This window comes from Stomoxys calcitrans, chromosome 5, assembly GCF_963082655.1.
Source record: "Stomoxys calcitrans chromosome 5, idStoCalc2.1, whole genome shotgun sequence".
NCBI classification, from domain to species: domain Eukaryota; kingdom Metazoa; phylum Arthropoda; class Insecta; order Diptera; family Muscidae; genus Stomoxys; species Stomoxys calcitrans.
The window spans coordinates 135,934,664-135,948,835 of NC_081556.1; the positions used below are offsets into that span (position 1 = coordinate 135,934,664).

At 40.0% G+C, this 14,172-nt stretch overlaps 1 protein-coding gene across 1 annotated transcript in view; it reads right to left on the bottom strand.

The window, feature by feature from the left end:
- The window catches only part of LOC106088921 (rho GTPase-activating protein conundrum), a 279,060-nt gene that overhangs the window by 152,591 nt on the left and 112,297 nt on the right, over nucleotides 1-14,172 (bottom strand). Inside the window, exon 3 of the mRNA XM_059370538.1 lies at nucleotides 8,587-8,604. The gene's annotated coding sequence lies outside the window, so the exon portion shown is untranslated. The remainder of the gene's footprint in view (nucleotides 1-8,586; nucleotides 8,605-14,172) is intronic.

Consider the following 14,172-nt stretch of genomic DNA (forward strand, 5'->3'; position numbering starts at 1 on the left):
TCGTATATTCGATAAGCAGTTGACCTCTTTCGTTGACATCCGAACTTCCCCATATCTGGTGATGTGCATTATTAGCATCACTTCTGACAATGAGGCTCTTCTTCCCTACAGAAGCGGCTTCAACCAGCGACTTAGGGTTCGAAGGCGGTTTGTTGTTTTGTTTATTTCAAGGCTAGCTTCTACTAAATCTTCAGTGCTTAGCGACGGAAGAAGAAAAAGATTTAGACTAATCTTTGCAAGAATAAAGGCTCTTCCATTCCCCGCACCCATGAGTAGTTAAAATCCTGGAACTCTTAGTCCACCACACATCCATGGTTCCTGGATAAGAACCACGTCAAATCCCCCTGTCATCAGGAGGACCTTTAGTGCCGCCGAGGATCTTTAGTACTGAGTCGTCTTCTGATTCCCAACCCCACCGCTTCTATAGACTTTCAGTTTCAACTTGTTGAATCCGTAGTATACAACCCCTTCGGACTTGTGCGAGGTATACGAGACAGCCGGAGTTTAGTACGAATACTGCATGTCTCCGGTCACCATCAGCCTCATTCAATCTACCAATTTTCCAGTCGTTGTTTGAATGATTGGGATAACATTCCCTAAGTCTTCCAAGTATGTTTTCAGGATTCCTTCTTGCCTTAATCTAGTGATGCACTTGGCCATATCTCACCAATCTTTTTTAACGCAAAACGATACATTTCAATTAAGCGTTGATCCCCGAAGTCTGTATCGGCCCCAATACCAGCCTGAATTGTCACAAACTGGAGGAGAGCTAGGAAATTCGGCAAGGAACATCGAAGTATAGTAATGACAGTCCATTGACTATCCCACACCAATTATTCCTAGTTATGCAGCCCTGTTCTTCTCCCTTGTCGACAAGTGCCATCACCAAACTGTCCCTAGTGACATTAGCAAAGGTTCTTGGATCCTTCGTACTATTGTTCGCCCTCCAGGCGAACGCAACCTTTTGGTTGAATGCGCTGCAGTTTCCGAGGCTAGACGTGTAGTCTTTGGGGTAGTCTGCGCAGCGTATTCCCGAGCCCAATTTAGGGAGTCCCTCTCCCTATTAGTGAGAGTCTTGGGATCATTCGCACCAAGCCTCTCAATAAACCTGAGAGCGATGCGTCCTCAATTATTCCAACCTCTTAAAGAGCGTGTTGGTTTGCCGGGGAAGTCCGATGGCCTAGTCAAATTATAGGCCCGCGGAGAAAGAATAGGTTTAGCCTTTTCCTTAAGACTCGAACCAGGTGACTAAGCCAAAAGCCAAATTTAGACGTGTAGTCTTTGGGGTAGCCTGTGCAGCGTATTTCCGAGCCCAATTTAGGGAGTCCCTCTCTCTATTAGTGAGAGTCTTGGGATCATTCGCACCAAGCCTCTCAATAAACCTGAGAGCGATGCGTCATCTTTATTCCAACCTCTTAAAGAGCGTGTTAGTTTGCCGGGGAACCCCGATGGCCTAGTCAAATTATAGGCATGCGAAGAAAGTTGTTCTCAAGATTCGAACCAGTTCGACTTCGTCTAAAGCCCCTGCCGACAAGTCGTATGTCGGCTAGTAGAGCTTGGAACAACCACTCGAGGTTTCAGTAGCAGACAGCATGCTACGGCCTGATACCAACGCAAATGTTGGGTGCTTGGAGTTTATTCTAAGCCTACTCCTCTAGATCTCTAGATCTGCCGCCCCACTGGAAATAAACCCTCCCCTTACCCTAATTTTCAGAAACGCCAGATTTCGGAGATGGGTGGTGCGATTTAAGCGAAATTTTGTATGCCCTCCTATAGTAACCTAAAACTAAAAATTTGGTATCCAAATTTCGGATAGGGTACCTAGGGGGACTGCCCCACCCCCAAACCTACCAAATATATATAAAGACCAATGACGACAATATGGGACTCAGATGAAAGGTATTTAAGATTAGAAAATGTATTTGATATCCAATTGTCGGACCGAGTGTTTGGGGGACCACCCCAACCCCCAAAACATGCCTAAAACGGGCCCATTTACCGACCATGGCAATATGGGACTCAAATGAAAGGTTTTAGCGAGTAGAATACGAATCTGATATCCAAATGTAAGACCAAGTTTCCGGGGGTCCATCCCTTCCCCAAAATAGCCCCCAAACAGGACTTATTTACTGACCATGGCAATATGGGACTTAAATAAAAGCTATTTGAGTGTAGAATACAAATCTAATATCCAAATGTGGGACCAAGTGTTTGGGGGGGCCGCCCCTCCTCAAAAACATGCCCCATAGAGGACAAGTTTACGACCATATCAATATGGGGCTCAAATGAAAGGTCTTTGGGAGTTAAGCACAAATCTAATATCAATATTCGGGAAAAAGTTTCTATGGGGCCACCCCACCTCCATAACACCACCCAAATAGGAAATATTTACTGGCCATTACTTAATGGGGCTCAAATATGAGGTATTTTAGAGTAGGACACGTATCTTGTATATATTTTTAAGGCCGACTCACTGAGTGGCCACCCCATCCCCCAAACCGGTCCTGTTTGCCGACTATAGAAATATTGGGCTCAAATGAAAGGCATTTGGGAGTGGACCACGTATCTGATATCAACATTAGGGACCAACTGTTTAGGGGACGTCCCAACACCATAAAAACCCCCCAAGTAGGACGCCAAGACAATTTGGATCTTCAAGACAGTAGAGCTCGATACTGATAGCTTTTTGCGTTCATACCCCAAACCGGACATATTTGCTGACTTTTGCAATAAAGGCTTTAAAAGAAAGGTATTTGAGTTAAGAAAACGAATTTGATATCCAATTTCGAGGGGTTCAAATAAATGATGTATCTATATATGAGAATAGAGATTCTGATATATTTTCAGGGCTAAATGTTTGGGGGACAACCCCACTACCTAAAACACCCCTAAATCGGGCATATTTACCGACCATGTCGATGTGGGGCTCAAACGAAACGAACGAGGGCTCAAACGAACGAGGGAACGAACGAGGGCTCAAACGATCGAACGAGGGCTCAAACGAACGAGGGCTTAAACGAACGAGGGCTCAAACGAACGAGGGCTCAAACGAAAGAGCATGATATTGATACCCACTTTTGGAACCAATTTTCTGGGGCTCTACCCTTTTTCCAAAATACAAACAACAATCATTTACTGACCATTGCAATATGGGGCTCAGATGAAGGTATTTGGGATAATGTGGGACCATGTTTTTGGGGCACCGCCACTTCCCAAAAACACCCCCCAAAGGGTAAACATTTACCGACCATACGAATATGTAGTTTATATGAAAGATATTTGATATTAGAAAACAAATTTTGGGGTCAAGTGGTTGAGGGACGCCTTATATTTTTTTCAGGGCAAAGTGTCTGGGGCACCACCTTACCCCCGACAACACCCCTAAATCGGACATCATGAGAATATTTGGCTGAAATAAATTATTTTAAGAATGGAGTACATCTAACATACAAACTTAAATGACATTAAACCCCCCGTGTAAAGTTCTGAGTCCAATAAAGATCAAATGGGATTCAGATTAAGGCACTTATATGGTTATACTGTTAGTCAAGCGATATGCATTTACCATTTTCGTAGCATGATATTTCACTAAAAACTCTATAATTGTCGAAAATAAATATTCAAAGGTTAATTTTGTTCCATATAAAGTAAAAGAAGGCTCTGCGGAGCGTACCCGGTTCAGCTAGTTTTCTATAAAAAATAAGTTTCTCAAAAAAATTACAAAGTTTCTGTATTTTTTTTCTCTATAAATTTTAAAAATTTTTTCCTTATGATGGCAACCCTGTTTATGCATTGAGTTGTTTTTGTTTTCTTGGTGTCACCATGCCACATATTATTGTCTGGGTTATGTTGCACGTTTTATGCTAATCTTGCCCCCAGACGTAGTTTCCAGTTGTAAGCTGGTGTTGCTGTAGAGCCGTTGGCCTCCCCATGGATGGGGCAATGGTGTTAGTCCGGAGAATGTGTGAACATTGGTAAAAGTCAGGGAAATGTTAACGTGGATCACGAAACAGCACCAGCACCAGCAATAAAATGCAACATCATAAAGAAACGAAGCAGAGTCAAAAGACTTAATTTGAATTGCTAGTAGGTTCAGATTCTAACATATGAGCGAACTGTTGAAACTAAGCGAAATATAATTTTATGACTTGTATAACTAATAAGGCATAAAGTTTTATATGAGACCTAAAGTAAGAGGTCACAAAGGAAAGTATAGAACAAAAGAAACAAATTTATAAATCATTGTAATGGCATTTCTATAGGCTCATCATTTATTTTCCTTGCATTTGTTCGCTTTTGCCTTTTTCTGACCCATATAAAGTTTAATAAGAATTTTAGATTTTTCTAAGCTTTGCAAATTTAGGTGGCTAGCTAAATTTCCTTCAAACGCTTCATTTGCCATAGCATAATTTTAGTTTATGGCAAATTGAATGCGTTCTTAATTCCACATTAAATGTTTGGAACTAAAGTTTTCGTTTTGAACAAACGAAAGAACAAAAGAAGGAGAAGATAATACACATGTTGCCATCACAATAAAGGCTGATATGTATCTGGGAAAACGCTTCACAAAATATAATGACTTAAAGACAAATTAGAGGAGACCCAGATGATAAGCAGACATCAGACACAGATGGATTATTGCAAGCACTTAGAGGGTACGCTTGGAAGAACAATTCATGGAAATGGAAAAAGCTCATATTCGCATGGAGTAGTAGTAGTAGTTTGATAAATGAAATGGATTTTTTTGAACAGCATATGTTTGTAGCTAAAACAAATTAAATTGTGTTTCTTATAATTTGCCAAGGCTTAGGAAAGTTCAAAAGTCATTACAAAAACAAATTTTGTTTTCAAAAAAAAAAAAAATCGCGCAAACGCTATAGAAAAAATCATAGCGTTCCATCGAATTCCCAACATTTTCGTCTCTCTATTATCTTCAAGCATCAAAAAATCTTCGTCAAAAAGATCGTCCTTTGGAATTCCTTCTAGCAACTTCATATGATTTGCCTTAATCTTCCTGAGCGGAAATCCCGCTGAATCCAGCACATATCTTAGCTCATCGAGAGCTGTCCTTGCTTCCTTCAAACTATGTCCACCAGACAGTATGTCATCACCATATGTGTGATCTTTAAGGATAGCTGCGGCCACAGGATAACTTTGGATGTTGTCCTTACTTAGCAGCAGCAGTTTCCGAATCGCCAAATATGGAGCGCAATTAATTCCAAATGTGAACGTCTTCAAAGCATAATCTTTGACTGTCCAAAGCATAATCTTGGAATGTCCAAAGCATAATCTTTGACTGCATGTGAAGTCCACGTCGGTAGCAGAGTCCCGGAATAAAATCCTCTAATATTGATGGTCCTTTTCATCGACAAGTATCTGCCGATAAATTTTTTGGATATGTCTTCCAAACACAAATCTAAATAACCGCTATTGTAAAATGACTTTCACAAGATCATTCTGTAGTGCCGGACCCGTATGGAGTACATAATTCAAGGAACAACCACAAGTAGTTTTCTTCGAAGCATTGAAGACTACTCTAACTTTTGTGGATCTACTTGCCTGTCGTATAACGGCATAAAGTGGCAGGTGGAAAGAAAAATACCGCGCGCCATTGGTAATCGCTCTCGAATCTGTGCGGTAGAATATTTGTGACCGCAAGGATTTCTTCATTCGAAAGTATTGGCCCAAGGCCGTCCTACAAGCTACTCAAGTGAATATCCCTTGGAAACCAAGGCTTAAATTGCAAACGAACCACGTACCGTCCACCATCACGACGTATTGTCGTATCTCGAAAATACTTCTCGCACCATAGTTCCAAATCAGATTTCTGAAATTTCTCAGGAATCTCTTCTGTCTCCCACAACCTTCTTTCCGTCGCATCCAAAGACGCATGTGAAGTCCACGTCGCAAATGAAGTCACGACCCTTTCCTCTGGAGGACCACTCACAAACCATCCAAATTCAGAGTCTTGAGCCATTAGTCCACCCGTAAATTGAAACCAGATATTCGACGGATATTGTCGAGTACCTGGTTTCAATATCCGCGACAAAATATCACTACCTATCAGTAGGTCTATTTGAGCCGGCTTATAAAAATAAGGATCGGCTAAATCCAAAGATTACAGATAACTAGTAGGTTCGGATGGCATAAAATGATTCAGACTCCTAATCACAACAACCGTGGCCGGAAATGAATAGTTGGATTTACGAGACCTGATATCTATCTGACTTACTCGTGAAGTGTTTTCAAGAGGTGTGCCGCCAAGGCCGGATATTCTTGTAAATGAGGATCGTAGGGATTGAAAACTTCTCAACGAACCCACTAGCCAAGAATGTCTTCTGAGAGCCTTGGTCAACAAAAGAACGTACCGTAAACCGGTGACCCAAGTGGTCGATATCCTATAAGAAAAAATAGACATATGAACTACAAAGCAGACACAGAGGGATGTGCGAGCAACTCCAGACTGCTTATAAAACGAGTAAACAAAATTCAATAAGAAATGTCATTATCGAAACAGACAACGGCCGACGAAGATGGTCGCATAGCTTTTAGATGGGGGTATACTAATTTCGTCATTCTGTTTGTAACACCTCGAAATATGTGTCTCTGAGACCCCATAAAGTATATATATTCTTGATCTTCATATCATTTTAAGTCGATCTAGCCATGTCCGCCCGTCTGTCCGTCCGTCTGTCTGTCGAAAGCACGCGAACTTTCGAAGGAGTAGAGCTAGGCGCTAGAAATTTTGCACAAATATTTCCTATTAAAGTAGGTCGATTGGGATTGTAAATGGGCGAAATCGGTCCATGTTTTGATATAGCTGCTATATAAACCGATCTTGGGTCTTGACTTTTTGAGCCTCTAGATGACGCAATTCTCATCCGATTTGACTGAAATTTTGTACGTGGTGTATGGTTCAAATCTTTCCATGTTTTGATATAGCTGCCATATAAACCGATCTTGGGTCTTGACTTCTTGAGCCTCTAGAGGGCGCTTTTCTCGTCCGATTTGACTGCAACTTTGCAAGAGCTAGGCGCTTGAAATTTTGCACAAATATTTCCTATTAAAGTAGGTCGATTGGGATTGTAAATGGGCGAAATCGGTCCATGTTTTGATATAGCTGCTATATAAACCGATCTTGGGTCTTGACTTTTTGAGCCTCTAGATGACGCAATTCTCATCCGATTTGACTGAAATTTTGTACGTGGTGTTTTGGTATCACTTCCAATAACTGCGCTTAGTATGGTTCAAATCTTTCCATGTTTTGATATAGCTGCCATATAAACCGATCTTGGGTCTTGACTTCTTGAGCCTTTAGAGAGCGCTTTTCTCGTCCGATTTGACTGCAACTTTGCAAGAAGGGTTTTGGTATTACTTCCAATAACTGTGCTAAGTATGGCGCAAATCGGTACATAACCTGATATAGCTGCATTTAAACCGATCTTGAATCTTGACTTCTTGAGCCTATAGAGGGCGCAATTCTCACCCGATTTGACTGAAATTTTGCACAAAGGGTTTGGGTATCACTTCCAATAACTTCGCTAAGTATGATTCAAATAGGTTTATAAACTGTATAGCTTTCATATAAACCGATCTTGGGTCTTGACTTCTTGAGCCTATAGAGGGCACAATTCTCGTCCGATTTGACTGAAATTTTGCACGAAGGGTTTCTGTATCACTTCCAATAACAGTGCTAAGTATGGCACAAATCGGTACATTACCTGATATAGCTTCCATATAAACCGATCTTGGATCTTGACTTCTTGAACCTCTGGAGGGCGCAATTCTTATCCGATTTGGCTGAAATTTTGTACAACGGTTTCTCTCGCGACCTTCAACATACATGTCTAATATGGTTTGAATCGATCAATAGCTTGATACAGCTCCCATATAAACCGATCTCCCGATTTTGCTTCTTCAGCCACTACAAGGCGCAATTCTTATCCGAATGAACTGAAATATTACACAATGACTTTCATTCATTTCATTTATGGTCCGAATTGGACTATAACTTGATATATTGGGTTGCCCAAAAAGTAATTGCGGATTTTTCATATAGTCGGCGTTGACAAATTTTTTCACAGCTTGTGACTCTGTAATTGTATTCTTTCTTCTGTCAGTTTTCAGCTGTTACTTTTAGCTTGCTTTAGAGAAAAAAGTGTAAAAAAAGTATATTTGATTAAAGTTCATTCAAAGTTTTATTAAAAATGGATTTACTTTCATTTAAAAAATCCGCAATTACTTTTTTGGGCAACCCAATAGCATAACAGTTCTTATTCAATATTCTTTGCTTGCCTAAAAAGAGATACCACGCATAGAACTCGACAAATGCGATCCATGGTGGAGGGCCCGGCCGAATTGTTGTTTGTATTTTTGTTACTCAACATTTGTTTAAGTTAAAGTATGATATAGGTGATGTTAAATACAATGCTTATACATAAATCTTTATATATTTTGTTTTATGTTAGATTTTCTTGAAAATGCCAACCAAAGGATGGGCGAAATATTTAAAAACAAATAAAAATTTAAATAAAAATAACGACCTTGAGCTTGAAGTAAAATTTGAAAATTTTTGGTTTAACTTACTTGTATATAGGAAGAAATCTGAAAGAAAAAAATCGAAAATTTCCATTAAAAAAAATTTTTAATTGCAAAAATTGGTAAACATTTAATAAGCACAAACAATTAAAATAAGAATAAAATTTAAGATAGGTTTTCTTAGAAAAAAAAATTAAAAAAAATTGCGGAATTCATATGAAATTTTTTCTAAATGTTTATCAGACAATATTCATGTTGCTCCCTCATCTAACAATCACTCAACATACCGGCCCACATAAACGTACCAAATAACGTTATCTCTGACCATTAATGTGTTAAATTATTTAAATTGCATTTGCTGGTGATTATTATTATGATAATAGGGTGGGGGGAATTTTTTCTTTAGACTATTCCAACACTCCATGTATGGATGGATGTCTATTCTTCTTCTACTCCAATTACCAAGGAAATCATGCCTAATCTTTTGGCCTGCCAATTGGCAACAGACCGACCGATGGACAGACAGACAGACAGACACACAGACCATTAATAAAGCGATGCATTCAGAAAAACAGCAGATATTTACTGTAGCGCGAATGATCCAACGGTTTTCCACACTTCAAATTGCAGACAAAAGAAATTTTTGTGGAGCAACGGTTTTAAGCTAGGAATCAAGCTTATATATATATTGGCCAAAAAGAAAGGTAACATAATTCCATATGTAACGTTTCACTCGTTGCTGAATTTTGCAGTTAATGAACGTGAATGATTGTCGGCATGGAAACGATGTCGACTAAAGCCAGGCATGCAATTGTTGGCTTGCGGTCGGCATTGGTTACTCATGTGGTTTTTCATTGAATTTCCATCGAATTTTCATAGCAGTTTTTCCACTTGGCTTACTTTTTGGCGGCTTAATGGTGAAGAATTGTAACCCCCCAAAACAAAAAAGAAACAAAAATAAATCGCTGCAAGAATGAATTACCTCCAAAAACAACCAAGTGGCATGTAACTCAATCCTTTTCAATGCTCCACAAACTTAAGTTTGAATTTTCATTCAATCTCGATTGTCGATTGGATTGGATTGGATTGGATTGAATGTTGGAAATATGTTTCTTTGGTGTTTGTTCACCAATCGATCCGTACATCCATCTGCTGAAGGTTATTTGGCCAGTTGTTATGATGATTGGATCGGTGGTTGCCTTCCAAGCTGGTGCTTTTCTTGTTGTTGTCAACAAAAATATAACGAGAGGAATTGATGATTGACAATGACGGCACATGCATATGTTGGCAAACCTCTTATGGTGGTGTAATAAGCCACAAAAGAAGAAAAAGAAGAAGGCAAGCAAGAAATTGGACATAGCAGATCATCACCTATTAGATAGTCACAAAAAAATCGGCTAGCGGTCATCCGAATATAAGAAGGTTATTAGAAATTAATGAAAAACAATGTCAATTATAATTGGGGGGGAACGCCCTACCCAAAACTCTTTTGAGCGGGCATGTCCACCAATTGAGACAATAAGGAACTCAAATGATTGAAATTAAGAAGTAAAGTAGGAATATGAATTTCATATTTGAGGCTGGTATCTGCAGGAAGCAGGCCTACACTTATAGAAAAAAGTTTGCTAATAAAAGCCAACATTGTCTGCTGACTTTTAGTAGTTAATCTTGCTGCGATTTCAGATCAGAGAATTTAAAATTTGGGGCTGTTATCTGGGGAAAGCAGTCCTACACTCATAGACAAAAGTTTGCTGATAAATGCGATGCGAACATTGTCTGCTGACTTTAAGTAGTTAATTTTGCTGCTGTTACAGCAAGCTGTATGCTGTTATAGCAAAATATATGCGATTTTAGACCAGAGACCATAGAGCGGAATGCTACAAAGTCGGTTGTTTGCTGAAAATAGTTGTTGATCTATCCACGATGGAGTTGTAAGGAGGAGAGTAATATAAAAAAAATAATAAAAAATAAGGTAAAATAAAACTTAATTAAATAAAAAAAAAATAAAACAAGTTCGGCCTTTCCGAATCTAATACACCCTCCACCATAGGTCGCATAAGTCAATTTGTTTGCCCAGTATCTCTTTGTTGTTGTTTTCTATCTTTCGTCTGCTTGATTCTGTTGAGTATCCAGATCCAGGAACTCTGCGACTAAGATGGGCTGCATCCATAGGGATCTGGGTCTGAGTTGAGTAGGTTTGGCTTGCCAGTTAAACATGTAAAGTGTGTCGTGTGGTCCCTAGTCACAATCGGGACATACATCTTGCATGCCTACATCAATCCTTGCTCTGCAGGAGTTGAGGCGGCTGCATCTGCCGGAACCTAACCGGGGGAGGTCACTGGTTAACCGGGGGAGGTCAATTTCTTCAGGAGAAACTGGAGTCGGTCGTTCTCCAAGGACGACATTCACCCGCTAGCGTGTCTGCATGAATGTTGTCTAGACCCGCATAATATGTCGCTTGATCTCTTGTAGTTATCTCTTGTAGCGCTGAACCTCACGCTCTAGATCATGTAGATCTACCTTAAGGCTTCTGGGCGGTGGATATCTTTCCACAAGACGATGATTTGGATGGTCACAGCGACAACAACCCGATAGGTATTGCTTAGACAGCATGTAGTTATGTCTTCGCATTGATAGGATCTTTGTCTCCTGATGCAGATGGTCCACATAACAACTGAGAAAACAGCCCGTCGCAGTTCAAAAGGCGGCATTCTGACAGATTTCAATATTATTATTTGTAGAGAACAATGTGGCTGAAGATTTTGTGGCAGATATCTTCAGATTTCTTGCAGCGATATATGAGGCAAGTTCATTGAGGTAGACGTTCCTATTCCTATCACAGATGTCAAAAATGCGTGGTCTGATGCCATGATCGTACAATCGTCCGCATATGAAACGATCTCTATGCCGTCTAGAGGGGATGGAATGGAGGATAGGTAGAGGCTAAACAGTGCCGGAGATATCACTCCGCGTTGGGGAATTCCCCGTTTCACTCTACGGTGGTTCGACTTCTTATCCCTAAATTCCACAAATGACTGGCGACCATACAGATAATTTGCGACCCAGCGACCCGTCCTATCACATGGCATGGGTTGATTAAAGCCACGCCAAATGTGTGCGGTGATGACATGCAAATCAGTTGTTGTGCTATGCAGTCTTCGGAATCCATGTTGATGCTCGGCGAATGAAAATTCTCCTACGAGGCTCATAAGGAGTAATGGCTCAAGCGTCTTTGCCACTGGTGAGAGAAGGGAGATCGGTCTGTACGACTCCCCCAAACTCAGGTCCTTATCAGGCTTCAGTAGCGGGATCACTCTGCCCATTATCCAGACATCGGGAACTATAAGTAGGTACAAATGCAGTACTATGGTACTCAACTCCAGGTAAATACAGATTCTTTAGCATCAGTGTAGAGATTCCGTCGGGGCATAACGCTTTGATTGAGTTGGCGCCACGGATGAAATTCGTAACTTCGCCCACGGTAAATTGTGATGGCTGTCCATCGACTCGGAGACCACGGATACGGCAAATGGATCTCCTCCTTGCCCTTTCACTCTCGGGATGCACAATAAATTAACGGTTGAACAACCAGATGCATCTCTTCGGATCAGTCACGGTTGCGTCGCCAAAAGTGACTGAGGTCCTGTCATCCCGTCTACCGGGATTCGAGAGTGACTTAAAAGTAGACCACAGCTTCCCTTTACCGCGGCCTATGTTACATTGCACCTAGTGTTCCAGCCACAAATTCCGCTTATGTTCGTTGACTACCCTGTATATTTCCAGATTCCCAGCTGATTCTGGGATTAGTGTGGTCCGTACAACGAATCCCATCATGCTCGTCTGCGAGTACTACTGCCTGCGCCGGGAAATTGGGCCGCACTTGGGGTATTCGACCATCTGGTATAAAGCGGGCGACTGTTGCGTTAATGATGTCTCGGAATTTCCTCTCGGCAACTAGCACATCCGAGAAAGTGTCAGTTGGTGTACTCTCTGAAGCCAGCCCAATCGGCCTTCTTCTGATCGATAAACGTCCGGCGCTCAGAGGTTATCTCTTTGAAGGCAAATAAAGGATATTGAATAAGAATTGCAATGCTATTGGAGCTATATCGGTTTATGGACCGATTCTGACCATACTTGGTTTGAATGTTGGAGACCATAGTAGAAGTCATTGTGCAAAATTTCAGCCAAATTAGAATAAAATCGAGCCCTATAGTGGCTTAAGAAGTAATATCGAGAGATTGGTTTATATGGGAGCTATATCAGGTTATAGACCGATGTAGACCATATTTGGCAATCATGTTGAAGGTGAATAGGAGAAGTTGATGCACAAAATTTCTGCCACATTGGAAGAATTGAGCCCTCTGTACACAGAAAAAATAAATATCGCTGTCAATCAAGAAATGAATTGATCCAATTATTGTTTTATTTGAAACTGCTTCAAGAAAATGGATAAGAATTGCGCCCTCTGTACACAGAAAAATAAATATCGCTGTCAATCAAGAAATGAATTGATCCAATTATTGTTTTATTTGAAACTGCTTCAAGAAAATGGATAAGAATTGCGCCCTCTGTACACAGAAAAATAAATATCGCTGTCAATCAAGAAATGAATTGATCCAATTATTGTTTTATTTGAAACTGCTTCAAGAAAATGTTAATATTAATCAGTGTTTTTTTGAAAATAAATTCAAAAAATTTTCAATAAAAATTTCGGCCGGGCTGAATCGGAAATTTTCTTTGCAAATGAAAAAATAAAGCCAGAGATCACAACACACACCAAACACTATGAAACACGTTTCATCATTTGGTTAGAACAACTCATCGGCCATATTAGGTGTGAAGGCTTTAATGCCGTGCGTTGGTATGTTTTATTTGTACCGAATATATTGCGAAAACGCTTCTATGATATAAATAGCACATTGAGCGCTCTCGACAACCCTCTCTGTTAGCTGTACTTTTCCCAATGCATGTGTTTTTGTGTTATGGTAGATTTTTTGTCTACACAATTACACTACTCCCATGACATACACATGATTCTATGCATCTGTTGGAAGATGTATTGATGGCTTCGAATGCTTGATAACGGCACAGGCTCTTGCTGTTACTCCGTGTGCCCAGGTTCTAATCCAGGCCGGGATCTGCCAATTTTTTTCGATTTTTGTTTATTTCTGTTTGGAGGGAAAGGGAAAGCCAGAGATCGCAACACACACCAACTACCATGCGACGCGTTTCGTCATTTGGTTAGAATAACTCATCGGCAATATTAATGTAATGTTATTTAATAAAAACTGTAAAACATTACATATAAAATAAAAATCTTCATTTTTAAACTTAATTTCTTACGAAATTATCAGTGAAAATTAAATTTGTTGTTCTTATTTCCTTTTTGACTTACAAAAAATAAGAAACCTTAAAAATATCTTTCTTTGGCCCTTTTTTAAAACAACTTCTCAATTAGCCCTTCTCTTGGGGGTTTATTGCGCAACCTCGAATATTTACTTCCTGGTGGTCATTGTAACATTGCTACATCTATCAATCAAAATTAAGAAACCCCCGCTACAAATAAATGAATGAAGACAACCTAAACATCAAACGAGTTGTATGTAGTTGAAAAATGGAAATTTTCATCTTTTT